The sequence below is a fragment of the Talpa europaea genome (genome assembly GCF_964194135.1).
Source record: "Talpa europaea genome assembly, chromosome: 2".
Classification (NCBI taxonomy): Eukaryota; Metazoa; Chordata; class Mammalia; order Eulipotyphla; family Talpidae; genus Talpa; species Talpa europaea.
The window spans coordinates 51,732,017-51,752,081 of NC_140068.1; the positions used below are offsets into that span (position 1 = coordinate 51,732,017).

Sequence of the window (20,065 nt, forward strand, 5' to 3'; positions counted from 1 at the left end):
ATTTCTAAATTCTGGAACTTTATTCATTACCAATTGTACTTATTGCTAGTTTATATAATTTGCTTTGTGCTGGGCTATATGTTCAAGCTGATTATCTCAGATTCTCACTCATAAGATTTTATATAATTTTTATATTCATCTACTCTTGCTAGTTTTAATTCCAAAGATTTACCCAGAGTACTTGGATCAGGTAATGATACTTCTGACCCACTTTACCCACTGTAATTTAAGGTAAAGCAGGAATCAAAAACCCCCTCAAAGTTTTGGAGAGATGAATAAGTAAATAAATGACTTCATTAGTTATTTTGGGTCTTATGTATGAACTACAGTTGCTTTTAGTTTAGTAGAGTTTTTAGCTGATTTTATGCTTTCCCAAGTGCCAAATTCATTTTATTTGTTCCTTTTTTAAATAAGTGACATACAATATTTCCCTGTGCTTCCTAGGCAAAATTGGAAACTTCTGTATTTCTGGTACCATTTTTGGTTTATTTATACTTGTTTGGATACACAAAACAAGAAGAAAGGAGGGAGCTGGTCTAAACCATGTTGTAATGATGATCCACAGTCCTGAAATAATTTAGGGGCAAAGGAATAGAAAATGAAGGGGGGAGGTGTGGGCATCTTGTGAAGAGGTAGTCATGGAAACAAAGTGACAGAATCTGTATATCTTTCTGCTTTTTCCACTGAAGATGGATCGGTCCCTTTTAATCTGACTTAACAGTTGTATTGCTTACATAGATTGTTTCTTCAATGAGGGCTCATATCCTCCAAATGCTATTAATTTAACTTTTCATTAGAAACTTTTATTTTGTTGTTAAAATTTTCATTAAATTGCAAACATTTATTGTCATGGGAAAAAAAAAAAAGCAAAGCTAAGATGTAAGGTGACAAGTAAAAGTTCCTCTCCCCACTTTTACTCCTTTATTCTTTAGTTCAGTGAAAAGGGTTGTTGCTTCGTGGGGACTTTTAATTACTTTGTTTTTATAAATTTGCCAGTAGCATAATTTTAGTTGGAAAGAATGAATCACAAAGTGATATGCACATAAGTAAGTCATATTTATAATAATAATTTATCTGATTTATTAGCACTGTTTCAAACATCTAAAATTCACTTCTTGTAATAAAAACAATTTTTTTGCGCTATAGATTCAATTTAGATCTCAAGTGCTTTAGAATTAAAGTCAAAGCTATTTCAGGAATGTTGGAAAAATAATCCTTGCAGGTCCCTTGTAAGCTGTTAGGTGTCTCATTTAATCTATGGGGTCACTATTCGGAAATACAGAAGTAGGAATCAAGAGGACTTAATGAGGACTGTTGATTGCATAAGTTTAAAAGAAGCTTTTTATTAGGAGTATATTTTAACTAGCTTTGTTTGGAGTTTTTATGAGTTTTAGTAGGGGCAAAGGTTGTATTATTGATCTTCATCTAGAGAAGAACACAAATTTATGTTGATAACATTTGATTCTCTGATGAATATCAAATCATGTTTAACTTGTAGCCAAAATTATACGATAGTTCTAACAGATTACAAGTATGAAGTCCACATGTGAGTAAGAATGGTTCAGTAATGTGTAGGCCTTTATTAATACTGTCATCTTTTAGGCATTGCCTTCTTTTTAAATTTCTGAAGCTTGTACATATTCTTCAATGAAACTGATTACAACATTTAATAAGAGAGGCTGACTTGGATAGTTTCCTTTTATTCCAACAGTCTTTAGAACTTCCAGGACCATTATTGTCAAAACAGACTTGTTTTTAGTTTGGGATCTTTTGGAAGGGCCCCAAAGATCATTTAGGATTATTTACCTTAAAAAGAATGAAGTAGGTGAGTGAGGGATGGAAAACACAAGAAAAAGTCCTTTAAGTATTTGATCATTGAGATGTTTGTAATTTATTAACTCCAAATCTGGAACTTCATTGACAATAAAGCAGCTTTTAGGTATGTTATATTATTAGTAATATTTTTACAAAGTTAAAAAAAAATTGGATAATTATCAAAAATTGAAGCATAGACTTTTTTCCCCCCCTTTTATGTTAAGAACAGAACTAAACTCTTTTGGTCTAGATAGGGAAGCGAGGTTACATAGATTGATGATATTTATTCCTGGCTGCATCCCTGACAAGTAAAAGAATGAAATACTTTACCTTAGCCATCTCTTCTGTTTTCAAATTCAGGTGGGAATAAGGTACCCGGCCCTGCATAAATGTGTGTGCAGGATGTGTGAGTGTGTGTGTTGAACTGGGTAATAGTTTTATAACTGTATGACAGAGAAATTATAGGTAGGAAAGAACTAAGATCACTGATTAAAGGGAGAAGCGGCTCCCCCTGGGCTGTTAAGAAATAATAACTTCACATGCCACTTTCTGCTAACTGGAGCTGATGGCTCACCAGAGCATTCTTTATTGCTGATTAAGTAGCATTATGAAAATACTGACTTGGTTATGTAACTAAATGCCTCTGTGTTTAAAACTTCGAATGTCAAATAGTTTTAGCAGTCATCTTTAACATTTCACATTACCTTTCTGGAATCACATTTCTCCTTCTCACTTGCTGTTATTTGAGATTAATATAAAAATGGCAGTCTTTCATTTGCAGAGTTAGGTGTAGCCAAAAGCTTTTCTTTAATTATATCCACTCATGCTGCTATAGTTAAGGGTCTGTCAGCATTTCCATTATAAACCTCCTTTTTCAGGGTTTATAATACAGCTATGAAAATTAGCTCTGGGCGAAAACTTGACATATAAGGCCTCATGAGATTCTCCCTCCTTTCCATCCCCCTTTCTCATTTTTACTGAAGTAAGGGTGAGTGATTTCAAAATGCCTTTTGGCATCTGCAAATATCATTTGGAGTTTAAAAAGAAACAATGAATTTTCAGGCACTGTACCTGTTTGTTCTACAACTTAAGGGAGGTTGTGGACTGAGGAATTTAAGCCAAATGGGTATTGATCAACTGACATATATTTTGTATTAAGCGAGAGCCTAGTTTCAAAGAAGTTTACAGGCAGTTGAAAACTTAACCTAAAATATCGAATGTTAAGACTAAGAAATAGTTTAAAAGGAATGATTACCTTGTTTTCATGGCCTATGTGCTGAAGCTTAATTCCTTGAAAGACTGTTTCTCTTTTTCCTACCTCCAAGTACATTTTGAAAATATATGTATTTTTAAATTCTTTTTTTTTTGTTGTTTTTTTGAATTTTTATTTATTTACCTTTTTACTGAGGTAATATTGCAGTACCCCCATCAGTCATTACCACCATAGTGTACCCACTACCGACTCACCCTATTCTACCACCATAGACCATTGTGCTTCCTTCCTTCTTTGTTCTTTCTCTTGCCTCTTGTGTTTCAGTTCTGTAGTCAGCTGTCAATGGTTAATTTTTCAGCTTGTCTTTATATGTATATAAAATATATATTTGTGTGATATTTGTTTTTGTCATATATATTTGTGATGATTTGATGCAAATTTGTATTTGATTTGATACAAACTGGGGGCACTGTTCTCATAATTTGGGGGAGTGAGCACATTTGTGTGCTCCATGGAAAAATTTATTTCCAGTTTTTATTTGAAAAATCAAATAGGTGCATTTCTCACTAAGCATAACCCATGTACCAGTTTTGGTTGTTTTAGAGAAAACATAGGTGTCTCTAAAGATATTGTAGTATAAATATTAACATTTTGAGAATATGTAAAATATAAAAATTTCTTGTACTATAAATTCTTCCTGTGTTTTTCAGTGGAAATTTTACATATATACTGTGCATTAGTATTTTGACCTTATTTACTCTACCAGTCTTGATTTTTACAAAGTTTATTTAGTTTAGGCCTTTTATTGATATATATTTTATAAATTCATGTAGTAATATAAACTACTCACCTATTTAATTACCTTGGAGGAATTTATGTACCTATTTTTTAATGGAATATGGATTGTCTACTTAATTTTTCATGTTGGGAATTAAGATTTGGTCTTTTATTTAGTCTATAACTAAATCTGTTACATAAATGAATTCTTATGTTAAACCAAAACTGTCTACTCAAATATTGTAAAGAAAAATTTATATCTAAATTTCAGATTAATTGGTAAGGTAAAGATATTACCATGTACCTTGCTAGGTTATTCTCAGGATTAAATGAAATAATGATATAAAGTGGCCAATACAGTACCTGGGTATTAATAAACTATTCAACAAATGTTAGATGTTGGTTTAATTATCATTACTGTTATTTTCAAAAGTACCCATAATGTAATCATTTCTTTGTACTACACTTTATTCCTGGTGATATCACAGAGAGAGAGAGAGTGTGTGTGTGTGTGTGTGTGTATGTACTTATTTGGGTGGTTCTTAACCCACTTCTAATATAGTACATTTAACAGTGGCCATTCGGTAAAATGCTGTTTGATGTGTAAATGTGTCAGATTTTTAAAATCAAAGTCAGGATTATAAGGAAGTGAATATTGCCTGAAGGTAATACACCTGTTGGAAATTGATTCTGTTACTAAGATGGTAAAGAGCTACTTTAGAAAAAGAAACTTTTTTTTAAACATCCCTGTTTGTTTTTTTCACAATTTTGGAAACATCTTTAAGGTGAAAATGTGACATCTATACTGTGCCCTTCCTTTTTCTCTATATCCAGTTAATTGAGAGAATTTAATGCCTTCTTTGGAGGACCTCTTATCATTCCCTCCTTTGTTCTCAATACTGTTACCTCCATTTTTATATTAACATTAATGTTTGCCTAATCTTTCTGTCTCCGGTGCTTTTCTTCCTCAGAGCATCTTTTTTAAACAACTTTGTTGGGGTACTATTCATTAATCGTAGAGTTATCTTTGCCAGTTTTATTAAGATATAATTCACATATCATTTGAGTGGTTTTAGTATATTCCCGAAATTGTGTAACCATTCACTATTTCAGAACATTTCATCACCCCAAAAAGAAACCCTATGCTCATTAGCAGTCATCTGTAATTCCCATTTCCCCCCAGCTGATCCTCCTCCTTTTAGTCCCCAGGAACTCCTAATCAATTTTCTGTCTCTATAGATTTGCCCTTTCTGGGCCTTTTATATCAAAGGAATCATGCAACATGCCATTATTGTGACATTCCATACACATTGTATCATGTATTATTATTATTACTATTTCATTTCTTTTTATTGCCAAATAATCCAGTGAATGAACATAGCAAATATTATTTATCCAATCATCATTTGATGGACATTGTTCTTGTTTCCACTCTTTGGCTATTATGAATAATGTGGATATGTTTTTATTTCTCCTGGTCATATTATGTAGGAGTAGAATTGGATCATTCTCTTTTTTTTTTTTTAAGATTTATTTATTTATGCATACAAGAACTGGGGTACAGGCCAGAGGTGTGGAGGGTGAGAGGATTCACCAGAGACAGAGTGGGGAACAGAACAGGCAGATGTACTGAAATACACTGCTGAGGGGAGACAGGAAAGGTCTGCTGCGCCATGTGTGTAGCTCCCTGGTGGGGGATTGAACTCGTACTGCTGTGGCTGTGGAGAGCTTCATAGATTGCATCATAACCCCTGTGCCACCAGGGAGGCCCTGCTGGATCATTCTTTAACTAGCCTTTTGAAGGAAATGTCAAACTGTTTCCAAGAGGCGGCACCATTTTTTGTTCCTACCTCCTCCACATCCTCACCAATACATATCTTTTGATTGTAGTGGTAGTTTTCATCGTGGTTTTGATTTGCACTTCCTGGTGACTTACGATGTTGGGCATCTTTTCATGTCTTATTAATCATTACATTTATTAATCATTAAGTTATTTAGAGCTTTTGCCCATTTCTCTATTGGCTCATTTTTTGATTATTGAGTTTTAAGAGTTCTTTATATATTCTTCATACAAGGTAACTCATCAGATACATAATTCGCAAACAGTGTCTCCCATTCTGTGGACTGTTGTTTTGCTTTCTTGATGTGCTTTATAGAATTTTTTTTTTTAATTTTAATGATGTCCTGTTTATCAATTTTTTTGCTTTTGTTCTTTGTGCTCATCCTATATTTATCATTTATCTTCTTGGAGAACAATTCTGCTTATGCCGTTCTGTGTTTTCACAAACCTTTAGTGACATCCTGATAGATACAAAGAAAATTTCAATTTCCTTTTTATGGTTTTTCTTACCTGTATTTATATTTGTTTTACTGTCATAACCAGTTGAAAATTCTGGCATAGCATGCTAGGACAATAGAACCAGATCTGATGACAGAATAAGCTGTAGTTGTGTGCTAACCAATGATTAGAAAAGGATTGTGTTTAGAGCATGAAAATAAAATGCCCATCAGAAGTCAGAAATGGTCAGTGATAGTCACATTAGACATAGAGATGAGGTGGCAGAGAACAGAAAAACAAAAGAACTATTTAAAGGGACTTGAGGGAAAAGGAAAGGTGGTTTCAGAAGTAAGTAGATGAGCTCTGGAGATGAAATCAGAGAGCTTATCATATCAGGGAGGGCCCGAATTCTTGGAGTAGGCTTCCATGCTCAGCAAGTTGTACCGTTTGCCCTTTTACACTTACAACAGTGCAGTCTTGGGAAGTTACTTAACTTTTTCTAACATGCAGCTGCATCTTTGTAAAATGATGCATACTCACCTCCTAGGATTTCTGTAAGCATATGCTTAGATCTCTGCTACCTCCACATACTGACTACATATGACAACTTAATTTTTTAAAAAAGATTTATTTTTATTTATTTATGCATATAAGACGTGGGTGCAGGCCAGAGGTGGGGTTGAGGGGTGAGAGGAGTCACCAGAGACAGGGTGGGAGCCAGAATAGGCGGATCTACTGAGATACACTACTGGGGGAAGCAGCAGGCAGCATGGGAGAGGTCTGCTGCACCATGTGAGTAGCTCCCTGGCTGGGGACCGAACTCCTGCTGTAGTGGCTGGCAATAGCTTGATAGTGCTTAGACTTTAACCCGTGCACCCCCAGGGAGGCCCCACATGACAATTTAAGTGAATGAATATGAAATAAAGTTACTGAATATGAAATAAAAATCCAGCTCCTCTCTCACACTAGTTGCTCATTTAGTCCTCAAAGACTATGTAGTTAGTAGTTACTATAATGGACAGCAGACAGTCTCTTGGACAACGTTGCACCTGTCTGACCATAGATCATAATAATCTCTAAAAACATGTTATTTTCTTTATATTTGTATGTACAATATTATCCTTCATTCCAGACTTCTCTGAAATATATGCTTGTCCATGTGTCCCTAACCCTGATAATGTCTTTTCTCTTTAAATTTATGTAATATTTTGTCTTTTATTGCTTTCTGCCTTGTGTTGTAATTTTTTTTTTTTTGCAAAGGATATATGTTCATCAATAACTTATTTATTCAGCAATTCCAAGTAATAATTTTGAGTGCCTGCTATGACAGCAGGCAATATTATAGGTACTTGGGATATGTGTGTGAACCAATCAAATGCAACATCTGTGGTATTCACTCATTGATACATGAAAGATACAATAAGAAACTAGAAAGAAGAAAGGCACTGGGTAAATGTTTTTCAAACCATGACCTTTTTTCACCATTTCATATTTTACTATTTCACTCAATAAGCATTATTTAACAGTGATTCATACTATCAGATTGTATATCAAATTTTCATATTTTATATAATGTATTAAATATATTTATGCATAAACATAATTTATAAATATATACCATATTTATATACAATTTTAATATTTATATTATTTCAGTTTATATTATAAATTTTACATACTTATACAACAGTTTTTTGCCAATAGCCACATGAAAGTGGACAATAGTATGCATCCAGGTTATAGATTTAATACATAATCTGAATTCATGGCTTTTCTGATTCAGAGTTCTCAGAGTTTCAAGGTCACTAAAAATTTGGTTCTTTCTAGAATGAAACACTAAATCTACCTCATAATTAGAAAAAGAAAGGGAAGGGAAGGGTAGCACCAAAACAAATTGGAATGAAGAACATTGGGATAAAAGGGCAGGAACAAAAGAAATATACTCTGTAAAGAAGCATTTCATTCTTTTTAAAGTGATCAGCTCAGTTGTTTAGGGAATAGAAGTGCCATGATTATTTTCTGTACCAAGCACTGCAATATTTCTCTTTAGCAAATGGTAATAAATCAAAAGATGTTGGGGTGAAGTGAAATTTACTTTCTCCAATCTTATTTATGTCACTGTGGTTCCTTGTCTGAACCCCATGGTTCACTGTAGGTATTTAGACCACCTAGCTCTTTGAAACGTTGGATGAAATTCAGCAATGAGTTTGTAGGAAGGCATTGCTACTGTACTCTTTCATGGCACCACATAGTGCTGTTTCTTAAACCAAAGACGTGTCATAATAAATATATTGAAGATTGGTAAATCCCATTCGTGACAGGTTTGCTAAAGTTAACTCTTTTCCAACTATGGAACAGTGAAAACAACTGGAATTGTGATTTCAGTCTAGTGGACCTTGTCGAAAGAAACTCTGTAAGTTAAACTGGCATTGTGGATTTTTCTTATAAAAGGAACGTACTAAGAGGAAGCAATATAATTCAGGCATTCATGTCCAATAAGTGTAATACAATAAGCTGCTAGACTTGTTTTTTATGATGTGATGAGTCAATGAGGGAAGGAAACTGATCTCTTAATTATCCCATTAATTATTTTTAGATTAATAAGATCTCAAAAGGCCCTATAAATTGTAGGAAAGGGAATTCATTATAGTTTTAAAATTTCCTAGCTTCATCATTTGGCAATTACCCTGGGGTTATTTTCTTTTGGATGTGTTTTCTTAGAAAACATCAGAGTACTTTTTGTTTTATGATATTAATTTACTTTCACCACTATTGGCCTTACCTTTTTCCATCCTCCTTGTGGAGAAGGGTGAGTAATTGCTCTGCTTCAAATTTTATTTGTATTTTAACAAAATTGAGAACAAATATAAGGAACAAAACTAGCATTTGGAACTCTTAATTTCAATTGTTTCTTCTTTACCTTACAAGACATATATTTTTCTCTCTTTAGGATATCTCTTGTCAGATTTAAGGCTTATTTAAAATGAAAAGAAAGCTGGAGCAATTTTCTTTATTCCATTTCAGTCTCCTAAGGCCTATTTCCCCCTGGTGAGCTCATAGCAACAGGGGGGTTTAAGGGAATTCAGCTTTCTGCAAATTAATGTCTCACATCATGAAAATTCAGGACTTTTTTTTTTTTTATCTTGAAAAGTAATACAGTGAGTGCGAGTATTATTTCTTGCCAGCGGGTGGAAGATGAATGATTTTGTCACAGTTTTACTGCTTGATGAGCAGTGTCCTGAGGGTCAGGCTTAAGTCTGTGTCACTATGCTGCTCATTACTCTTGAGCTAAATAAGGGCTGATTGGATCTAAATTGCCTAGCACATGGGCCACAGATGAGCTCAGTGAGCAGGGGATGACCTGCTATTCAGTCTGGGAGTAACCCCGGTGTGCAAATGCAGCATTAGAACACCGTGGGAGAATGAGAGGCTACCGGCTGCTGCCAGCAAAAGAAATCGAAATGTAAAAACTCTTTGATGCTGTGATGTTAGAATTTGAAATGTAGGAAGTGACAGGTTGATGGTACTTATCAGCTTTGGCTGGATTAGAGAACAGTGTCATCTTGCTTATATAATGACAGAAGAATGAAGCCAGAAGCTAACTACTGTGCAGAGTAGATCTGCTGCTGTTACCACAGCCAGTCATTGCTGCCTCCTACTGGCAGTTTTCCTGGAAACCAGCAAAAGCTATTGAAGAAAAGTGCCTCTTCTGTGGATTTCCAAAATTTGGGGCTCTTTGGCGGTGAAAAGATGCCAGTAGTAGAATACATAGAAAAGGTAATAGTTTTAGTAAACAATATCATTATTGAGAAACTGATTATTCCAGAGTTTTCTAGTTAACCAAGAGTTAATCCACTTAAAAAGTAGAACTACCCAGGGTAAGAAACCCCAATAGACCCTTCCTGGAATAGTATTCTTTCATGGAGCCTCAATTGGGTTAGTTGATCTCTCAATTATGTATTTTTATCAATAACAGCACTTTACTAACAACTAATCTTCAAAATCTAACAACAGGCTACCAACCACAGTGTTAGCACAGTTTGAAAGGTACCTGATGAAAATACAAAGTGAAAAATGCCCCTGATTTTGTAGCTTATTCTGCATAAATCTCCCTCTTAGGGAGGGGATGAGATGGGAGAAAAAGGTTTCTTCTGTAAGTGACATCATTTTAAAAAGCAAACCGTGTCATATAAGATCTCTTTTGTTTCATTTTATTACTGCAGTTGTAATTTTTTAAAAAATCATTATTAGGCTGCTACATATTTGTGATGTTCAGCTTACAGATACAGACAAATTTTGAAAAAGTATTTATCTCACCAGCTTGAGAAAACTGTTGATATTTTTGTTCTATATTTCAAACTTGTCCCTATTGAGATACATTTTTCAAAACGGAGTAAAATTAATTTAGCAGCCTGCTTTTTTTCACTAATATATCATCAAAGACTTACCATATCAATGACATCTACATTATTTTTGGTGGCTTCATAATATTCCATTTATAGATATATTTATGCACTGATATATGAAAAATATTTAAAACTATCAAAAGTAAGCTCCTTCACTATTTCTTATTGGTAAAAACTTAAACTCTGAATTTTTCACCATTAGATATAATCTATGATGACTGACTTTATGTGTATTGGCAGGGTTTGTGAGTGCTATTATATAAATTATATACTGCACAACACCAAGGGTGCTATTCACAACATTAAAAATGAGGCTTTGGTCTTCCTGGACATGTTTGATTATATTTAGAAGGTATTTTTTAAATGTTTTGGTTTAAAATATAGAACCCTTAGGTATAGTTTTTTTTTTTTTAATTGGTAGCTGTGGTTTCATTATATTCAAAAGATTATATATACTATGCATGTGTACATACATCTTACAGAAAAGCACATCAAAAATTTTTCCCTTTATAACGAAACTGTAGTTCTATGTTGTTGCAAATGGATAGAAAGCTTTTAGGGTTTAGAATGAAATGCCTAGTAAAAGGCTTAATTAACTTTTATCTCTAAAAATTAAAAAAAAATTCTGAGTTTTGTCAGTATAGGTTCCCTACTATTTTCTTTCAGTTCCCTTTTCTTCTTATCAGTATAAAGATTTTGATTGTACGTTGTAGAAAATGACAGTGATTCCTAAACCTTGCTCTCTCTCTCTCTCTCTCTCTCTCTCTGTCTCAGACACATACACACACACACACTGTGGAGGAGCCATAGTATCTTGTAAAATAAACACTAATTTATTTAACACCAGTGAACATTTAGAAACTATACATGATGGATTTCAAATCGATTTGTCTCATCTATCTGATTTTCTAAGATCCTGGTTGAAAATTTGGAGTATTCAGTTTATATAACCAGCAGAACTGTAGTTAAGTTTTGTGAGTTATTGATATATATCCAGTGTCAAAACTATTAGAACACATTTCTACTTTAATCACTAATAAGAGTGAATCCTAGATAGAATAATTAAGGTCTTTTGCTTATAGTAAACAGTTTTCAAAAAGGTGGCAAACATTAATTTTAATCCTGACTCTAATCTGTAAAATGCATATAATCATATTAAGGAGTTAGTTTGAAGAATAAAAGAGATAATGTTTATAAAGTGTCTGAGTACCTAGTGATGAATGCTCTTATTATCATTACTGCTTGTCCATTGATTTCAGAGAAATGAAGTAAAACAATGTTTATTACAAGTGAATTTAAGATTCAGTTTCCCCACTCTAAATTAAGGTCTTTTACCTCCATTCTCAACCAATTCAATGATATTCCATAAAAAAAAATTGCTACTTATGCTTGAAGTTAAAGCATAAATTACTTTGCATTCTTAGTCATGACTCTCCCCCCTGCCCTTTTTTTTTCCTTATGGCTTTGAAAATTCTGGCTATATTAATTCTGCCTGTGCCTGAAACAGAAATTACTGTATTTCTCAGTCAATACCCCTTTATTGAGTGCCCATCAAGTACCTGCTATGGCAGACTTTGTGCTGGTGTTGGAGAAAATAGAGATGCATAAAATCAGATCGCTGTTCTCAAGTGCCCCACAGTGTAGTGAGGCAGACATATAAACAAATAAAGAAATGCACTGCTATCGATAGAATAATAGACCAATGTTGAAGAGACACTTCTACATCACTTGCAGAATTTTCTCAGAGATTGCCTTATACAAAATAAGGTGAGTGATAATATGTCCATAAGTCACATTATATCACATAACTGACTGGTGACAGATGTATTAGAAGAGATAAAAGTTTTCAGCAGTTTGTGCTTATGTAGATAACTTCAAATGTTTTTAAAGTTGTTTTTGACATCTTTGACACATTTCCTCTATTAATATTAAAAGTAATAACAGCCACTTATATAAGATCTATACTGTGTTAATGTTGACTAGTGTTGACACTAGTATATTTTTCTACATTCTTCTCATATCTATTTTTTATTCTGTTCTTGTTCTCTGAAAAATAATGTTTCTTATCACTTTATTAATGTGCTGTAAAACTGTTTATTTTTTGAGGACTGCATTTCTGATAGTTAAACAGGAAAAACTGTCATCTGAAACCAATATCAAATATTGTCCTATATATTTTTAAAAGTTTGTATAAATGCTGTCATACCAGAGGTGCTGCCTAGAACTCTGCTGCTTGCTTTTTTCTTTTAAGGTTTATACTTTCTGTGATATAGTGCCAGAAGACATGTGCTTCAGGGGAATGAAGGATTTAGCCAAGAAGAAATATTTGGGGTTCAGGAAATAGAGGATCCAGCAGAGAGTCAGTAAGGGACAGCAGACTGTTGTATACCATGCCCAAAGATTCACCTATCCAGATTGAAAAAGAACTGTGAGTTTGGCCTCCAGGACAAAGGGGGAAAGAAAATAATTTTTTTCTGGTACTGGCGGAGATTAAGGCAATTTTATTTTGAAATGACTTTTTCTTTGAGGTGCTTATAACCCTGAATGGGAATTATTTTAATGACCTCTTAACTAAGTATCTTTATCTTTCAATATTAATTTGCCATAGAAAATTACATAGCAAATGCATCAATAATGAATGTTTCAAATATGCTGAAATTGACATTTTACATTTATTTTTGAATAATATAAGGGTTTTATGTATATGAGTGTCATAATCTTTGAAAAATGTTATATTTACTATATATGTATATATGTTATATTTACTATATAACATATTATATGTCAACATATACATATATGTCAACTATATAACATATATATACGTATGTATTTAACTGTTGACATATGTATGTGGATACATACCTTACACACACCATGTGCATATTTGGCAGTTTTAAAATTTTGATTTCCTAGGAAGAATTCTAGTATAATTCAGCACATATTTTGTAATATGTAAAACAATTTCTGTCTCTGGACTATGCTTACTGAGTTTCTGGTGTACATGAAAATGTGTTTGCGTATGGTATGGTCGAAACCAACTATTTGATGCCTCCAGATTTTTATGGCTCTGCAGTTCTTTTCTGAACTCTCAAATTCCTGAACCATTAGCTTGATCCAATATATGTATGGAATGTCTTACATTCTGAAGACCACACATGGAAATGGTAGCTGGTATTGACAATATAAGAAAAGTTGGTGTATTGGCTCAAAATCATGCTCTGGTCTCTTCAAAATTATTTTATAGTGGAAGTTTATGATATGCTATAGCCATATATCCCTAAATTCCCAGGAGACTATTGCATTTGGGCTAATTTAGAGTTATTACACATGATTCAGTTTTTCCATTAATTAACCTTTTGTGATGTTATTCTGTATTTATCATTTGGAATAGTGGTGGTAGGCACTAGAAGCTTCTATCATTTAAGAATACCTTTTAAATTTTTGGATATATGGGTATCTTAGTCTGCTCAGGCTATCACAACAAAATACTACAGATTAATTAGATTGTTTTAACAACGGAAATTTATTTTCTCACTATTCTAAAGGCTAAAAATCTGAGCTCAGAGTGCCAGAATAGTCAGTTTCTGGTTGGAGCTCTCTTTCTTGCGGAGAGAGCTGATACCATATTCTGAAGGACCTTGAAATTTGGGCAAGAGTAGAGGAGACCTGTGTAAGGAGGATATCAAGTATTATAGGTTTTAAGTTGAGGGCAACATGAGAGTAGTTGGTTAAACACATCTTGTACTCTTCTTTCCCCACTGACTCATAAGCTCCTTGAGAAAAAGATCTTACCTGATACTTTCCTTTTAATGCCCCTGTCTTAAATATTCCTTGATCCTTTCTCTGCCTGCAAAATTTATATCCTTTCAGATATAAGTAAAATATGCAATTTCTCCTGTAAAGAGTTTCTAGTCTCCCCAGGCAAAGCAAGTGGCTTTTTCCTTTTCGCACCCTGTACATATTTGTATCATCTAGAGCATTTATCAGTGAAATGTCACCATCTGTCTTATTCCTCTCCTTCACTAGAATGATACTTTTTGAGGCCAGGGAATCTGTCTTGCTCATACTTTTATTTTCAACACTTGGTGTCCAGTGTTGCTTAATAAGTAAATCTTTGTAGAATGTCTAAATGATAATTATATAGATGATCCTGGCAGTAATATGCATGATAAATTGAAGTGGAACGTTAGGCATAGAAGCTTATTAGAAAACCATTGTGGGGGGGGAATGTGTATAATACAACCATACATAAAAATTAAAAGTAATTTAAACATACTTTATGGTAAGAGAGAGCATTTGTTTTGAAGTCAGGACTCATTGATAGAAGGAATGAAGGGAAGGAATGATCTGATAACTCAGGTTGATAAATCATAATGTTTAAGAACATTTTGAGCAATTTTAGAAATTTATGTTTGTCTACTTCTTTCAGACTGATAAAATTTTTTGTTAATTCTATTGCCTAGGACTTTTCTCATTGATGCTGTAGGTCTCATTATCATAAGGATGTCAAAAAACTTTAATATTTGCCATTCTGTTTGCCATTTCAAACATACAGTGCAGAGGCTGGTAACTGTTGATGACTTTTATATACCTGTACAGGTTCTTCCCAGTGTAATGTTGTTAAGCACTTTTGGTGGGGATAGTCCAGTGATGAGACAGCCCTCATAATTATGATATACCTTCAGCATGCCAAGTATGTATCCGTTGGCTCTTCAATAAGAGAAGGTCCTGTTTATCTCTGAGCAGGGTTAATTAAGCCTTAGGGCAGTGTATGCTACACAGAGATCTGATTGAAAATCTGCCTATGATGGGAAGACTCTGGCATGACCACTGTATATTGCCTCTAACCAAAAGAAGGGAGTAAGGGAGCTCAAGTGAGCCCTTACTTTATCACTTCTGAGAGTTCCCTTTTGAAATAGGGTGATAACCTTTAACAGATGGTTACATTTGTATGATAATTTATCTTTTGTTATTAATATTTCTCAATCTAAAAGCAGATAGTTGTAATGCAGTTGTTTCTAGAAGCATTTTATTTTATATGATTCCTAGGTATTACACACGTAAGTACATTATAATACATAACATTAGGGCCAGAGACTACTATTTCCTATTTCACATGCAAACATAGTTGTCCAGTGGAGCACCTGATAACTTTGATGATCACTCTCCGAATCCAGGAGTGACGGGTTTCCAGAGCATACTAATCAGCAGCAGACTTGATATAATCATATGCTCTGCTATAATTTACTTTCAACTCTGGAAAATTCAATTATAGGAAGACGAGTGAAACATTTTTTCTTACCTTTCTGAAGAAATTTACCGAAAACTTTTATCACTTCTATGTTTGAAATAGAAGTTCCCACAAATACAACTTTTTTTTTAAAATTTTATTTAAAGTGCTGAGGTTTTACCTGTGCTATAGAATTACTGTAAGTTTAAAGATATTATATACTTATTTTGGCCTTACTTAAAATAAATTACTGGTACTTAAGTAAGCATTAGGTTATAATTTATTTTCCAGTTAAATGATGGCAAGGAAACCAACTTCGAGGAGATACTAGCAAAATGTATAACTTTTAAATTGCTGCTATATTAAATCTTAAAATGAATAATTTTATTTTTTTAAAGATTTATTTATGCATAAGAGAAACTGGGGTACAGGCCAGAGTTGCTGGGGTGGGGGTGGGGTGGTGAGAGGATTCACCAGAGACAGAGTGGGGAACAGAACAGGCAGATTGGCTTAAATACACTGCTTTGGGGAGCAGGGGATGAGTCAGGAGAGGTCTGCTGCACCATGTGGGTAGCTCCCTGGCTGGGGATTGAACTCAGGCTGCCAACTGCCACTTGGGGGGGCCCCTAAAACCAACTCTTGAAAACTGACCATAGGACAGGCATCCAGAGGGGCTTGGGAAGGGGACGGGGTATGAAATAGGTAGGGAAAGAGCACAGTGGACAATGGTGGTGGAGTGTGGGTCCTTAAGTATGGAAGCACTACAGGACTATATACCTTAGAGAGGAAACCCTATCCTTCCAAAACTAACAAGGATGTAATCCAATGGTACTTTAATTAAAAAATAAATTTACTAGTCCATAAAGCCTTTTCTTTTCCATAGTGCCTTCAATAGAGACGAAACTAGAAATGCATGTGTTTTCCTGAAGTAAAAGTCTTATCCAGAATAAGATCTCTCATGTTCTAGAATAACATCTTCAAAATAAGAATATTTCTCTCTATCCATAAGTCACTCATAATCCCCAGGCATATTCTGAATACTGGTAACTGTAATATTTTTATTAAAAGTCCTTTTAGGAAATTAAAAAAAAAATGTTTGGTGTGGTCCTGAATATGGGTGTTTAGTGGGCTTTTTAAACTGTATTTATATCACTCTGAAAACTTTATTCCTCCTGTCCTCACCCTTTTCAGAAAACATCCAATAGCTTCATTTTCTTTTGTGGCAAGTTAGAATTTATTGGTGTTTGTTAAACAAATAAAATTTCCCTCTTCTCAGACTATACTTTGATAGGTATATATTTTCACTGTTATAACAAAATTATAATATATGAAAACTTCTCTGAATGTCTTTGTCCCATATAAATATATGTGACCCTAAAACACAATTTTAGTGTATTATATTTCTTTGTAAAGTATTAATGCAGTGTTTGTACTGAAGCTCTTAGTTTGTTTTTTGTTTTTCTTAACAAAGCAAGCAAGTACCATTTGGAGGATGTATGCATAAGAAATGTTTTCCTTTCCTTTTACTGAAGGTGTGGTGTTCATGTCCCAGTGGGAGTCACAAGAACCCAGTTTTGAAAACTCTCCAGTTTTCTGTTAAATATGTTCTGTAAATTGTGCTTCTAGAAAGGTAGGGGGAATGTGGTAAGAGGAAAGTAGAGGAATTAAAAATCATTCCAATAAAATGGTTTAATTTATGCCTTTGCAGTTAAGCACTGCTCCTGGTTAACAGAAATACCCTTCAGCTACACAGGATTTTGGAGGGTTGGAGGGCACTCATTTGCACATAAATAGCCATTAACTGATAAATTCCCAGGGGTCTCCTGTTGCATGTTAGTGGTTCTGACCTACTTAGCTAGCTTAAATTTGTTTTACAGAATTATTATAATTCTATCCTTGGTACTTAAACTTTGTGATTAATGCATGCCTCACAATACAATTAAAGTATAATTACACAGTTTTGCAGTTTCCTATCATAGTGTTATTATTACAAAGATCTGGATTTTGCAAATATTAGAAGAGTTAAGGTTTCGATATTTATCACTTTTACTGTTATTATGTGATTATGTTAAATGGGACCTTTTATGTCTGAAGAATGGATTGGAGAGAGGTGAATTATTAAATGTAGCATTTATTAGCTTTAGAAATGATTGGGTCAGTTCATGTGTTGGTCATTCTGGTGTGCTGTCTAGATTCACAAGTCCCAGGCATTTTTACTTAATCTTTTTCAAATGTTTCTGAAATACAGTAGTGTTTTCATATCTTTTTCTTACAGAAGTAATGTTGGGATCAATGTTGGAAGGCAGTAGAAAAACACCAAGATGAGCAAATATATCATGTTCTTGTGAGTCTGTGTCCTCATCTGTAAAATGAACTTTGCACTAAAAGGGATTAGCAAAGCAAGGCACTGCTGACCAAATCTGGCCTGTTTTTGTACATTCATTTTGCTAAGAATGAATTTTTTTATGTTTAAACATTTATAAAACAGTTTGCTTAAACATTTGTGAAGAGCAAGAATATGTGACATCATATGTGGCCCACAAAACCTAAATATTTATTTAAAAAAATTTGCCAGCTCACTGATTAATGTTCCCTAAAGCACCTCTCAAATATTGACATTCAGCATTAAATTACTGGTTGACTCTTAAAATGCTCATGTTTTTATAGGCCTGCACATATGTTTTGGGTTTTGTTTCTCTTATGTTTACTGCTTAGAGTAATCTGTGATAGGGCATCAGTTATCTGCCTGTTCAGTGCTCATATACATCCAGCTAGTGTTCTCTTAAATTTGTGAGTAGTGACTGCTTTCTAAAGCTTTATAGCTTGAAATTTAGATATCTATTAAAGAAATTTCCAGTAAAATTAGATTGTAAGGTGTTCTATCAGGGCCGAGAGAGGGAACACATTAAAATACTTAACACTCTTACTTTGGAACAGTTTCATAGTTTTCTGTTTTTGTGGGAAAGTTATAAATAAATGTTTGAACTACAGAAGCCATTTCTTAGAATTTTTCTAAAATTATTTTTGGCCAGAGTATGCTATCACAGAAAGGTTTGGTATTCCCTCCTGCGTTGTTAAGCATGGAAAATACGGGTCATTGTTAAAGCTTAGATGCACTTGAGTGGTAGTCAGCTACTACATCTGGAGGAATTCAGCATCATATGTTATTTGCTTGTTAGCATGCATTAAAGATAATGGGTTAAGTAATTTTAAACCATTTTTATTTGGTATTGTGGGGGAATTTTTGAGCCTTTCAAGAAAATGATGGTCAGAAAGAGCTGCTGTGTAAAGTTGATGTGCAATCATCACATTTCTCCAAAGAGAAAATGGTTACCCTGTAATAATCAGTCTAATGAATTCAGAAATTCATTGATTGTCCCAGCTCTGGGTAGATTAGGTAGAGACTTGCTTCAAGGAGTGGAATTTATGAAATGTTTGCTGCATCTAGCAAGCAGAGCCGCTATAATACAGCTGCCTCCTTAGTGGTTTGCTTTGATCCTGTGGAATGAAAGGACAGGAGGATCAGCTCAGGTCTAAATGAGATTACAGCTGGTTCTGCAGCTTATCTGGTCTATTGCCAACTAGTGTGGCTTTGCACGTCCTAAGGGGTTTACAACAGAAACTGTTTATTGAGTATCATCGGTTTACTCAACACAAGCAGGCTAATCCTTCCCAGCCTCAGCATGTTGTAGAATTGTGCAGAAGCCAACCCAAAAGCTGGTGTAGCCAGACCCTCTAGAGCCCTTTGTCTTACTCTATATTGATTTTTACCTGAGTTAAAGATAGTAAAAAAAAATAAAATAAAAAATAAAACCAATAACCAGTCCTATTGTGAGCAAAAGGTTAATCTTACCTAAAATCTTACAAAAAGCATGTGTTAACCCTAGAAGGGACAACCTCCTTCTTTTTTGCCTTTCTAGTCAAGTGGGATTTTCTAGTTTCGAATTTTGAAGAACAAGATAAGAAAAACAGCTTAAAAGATCTTGCTAGGCATTCCAAGTTAAATGCTTAAGTCTTTTCTAGTAGTACTGTAACAAATGGCCTGTGTTTGAAATATAGGGTGATTTGTTTCTAAATAGTAAGTTTTTGCTTTATTTCCATTTTTCACACTGCAACTATTTTTTCCATGTGGCAAAAAAAAAAAAAAAAAAAGTAAGAAAACAAAACTGGAAGCCTTAGTTAAGTAAAAGAGCTCAACTGCCAAGGTTCATGACCATTAGTCATTTTGCCCTATGATCTCTTAGATGTTTTCTTTAAACCTTATATGAGATTTTAATTATTACAGTCTCATCTTGAATGAAGATCCTTAGTATGGCTTACAGTGGAAAATGATTTGGAGTCAG

At 34.0% G+C, this 20,065-nt stretch overlaps 1 protein-coding gene across 1 annotated transcript in view; it reads left to right on the top strand.

Annotated features, from left to right (window-relative positions):
• Positions 1-20,065, top strand: part of MMS22L (MMS22 like, DNA repair protein) — a gene marked incomplete at both ends in the record, with an annotated part of 93,266 nt that overhangs the window by 33,112 nt on the left and 40,089 nt on the right. The window lies entirely within an intron of this gene.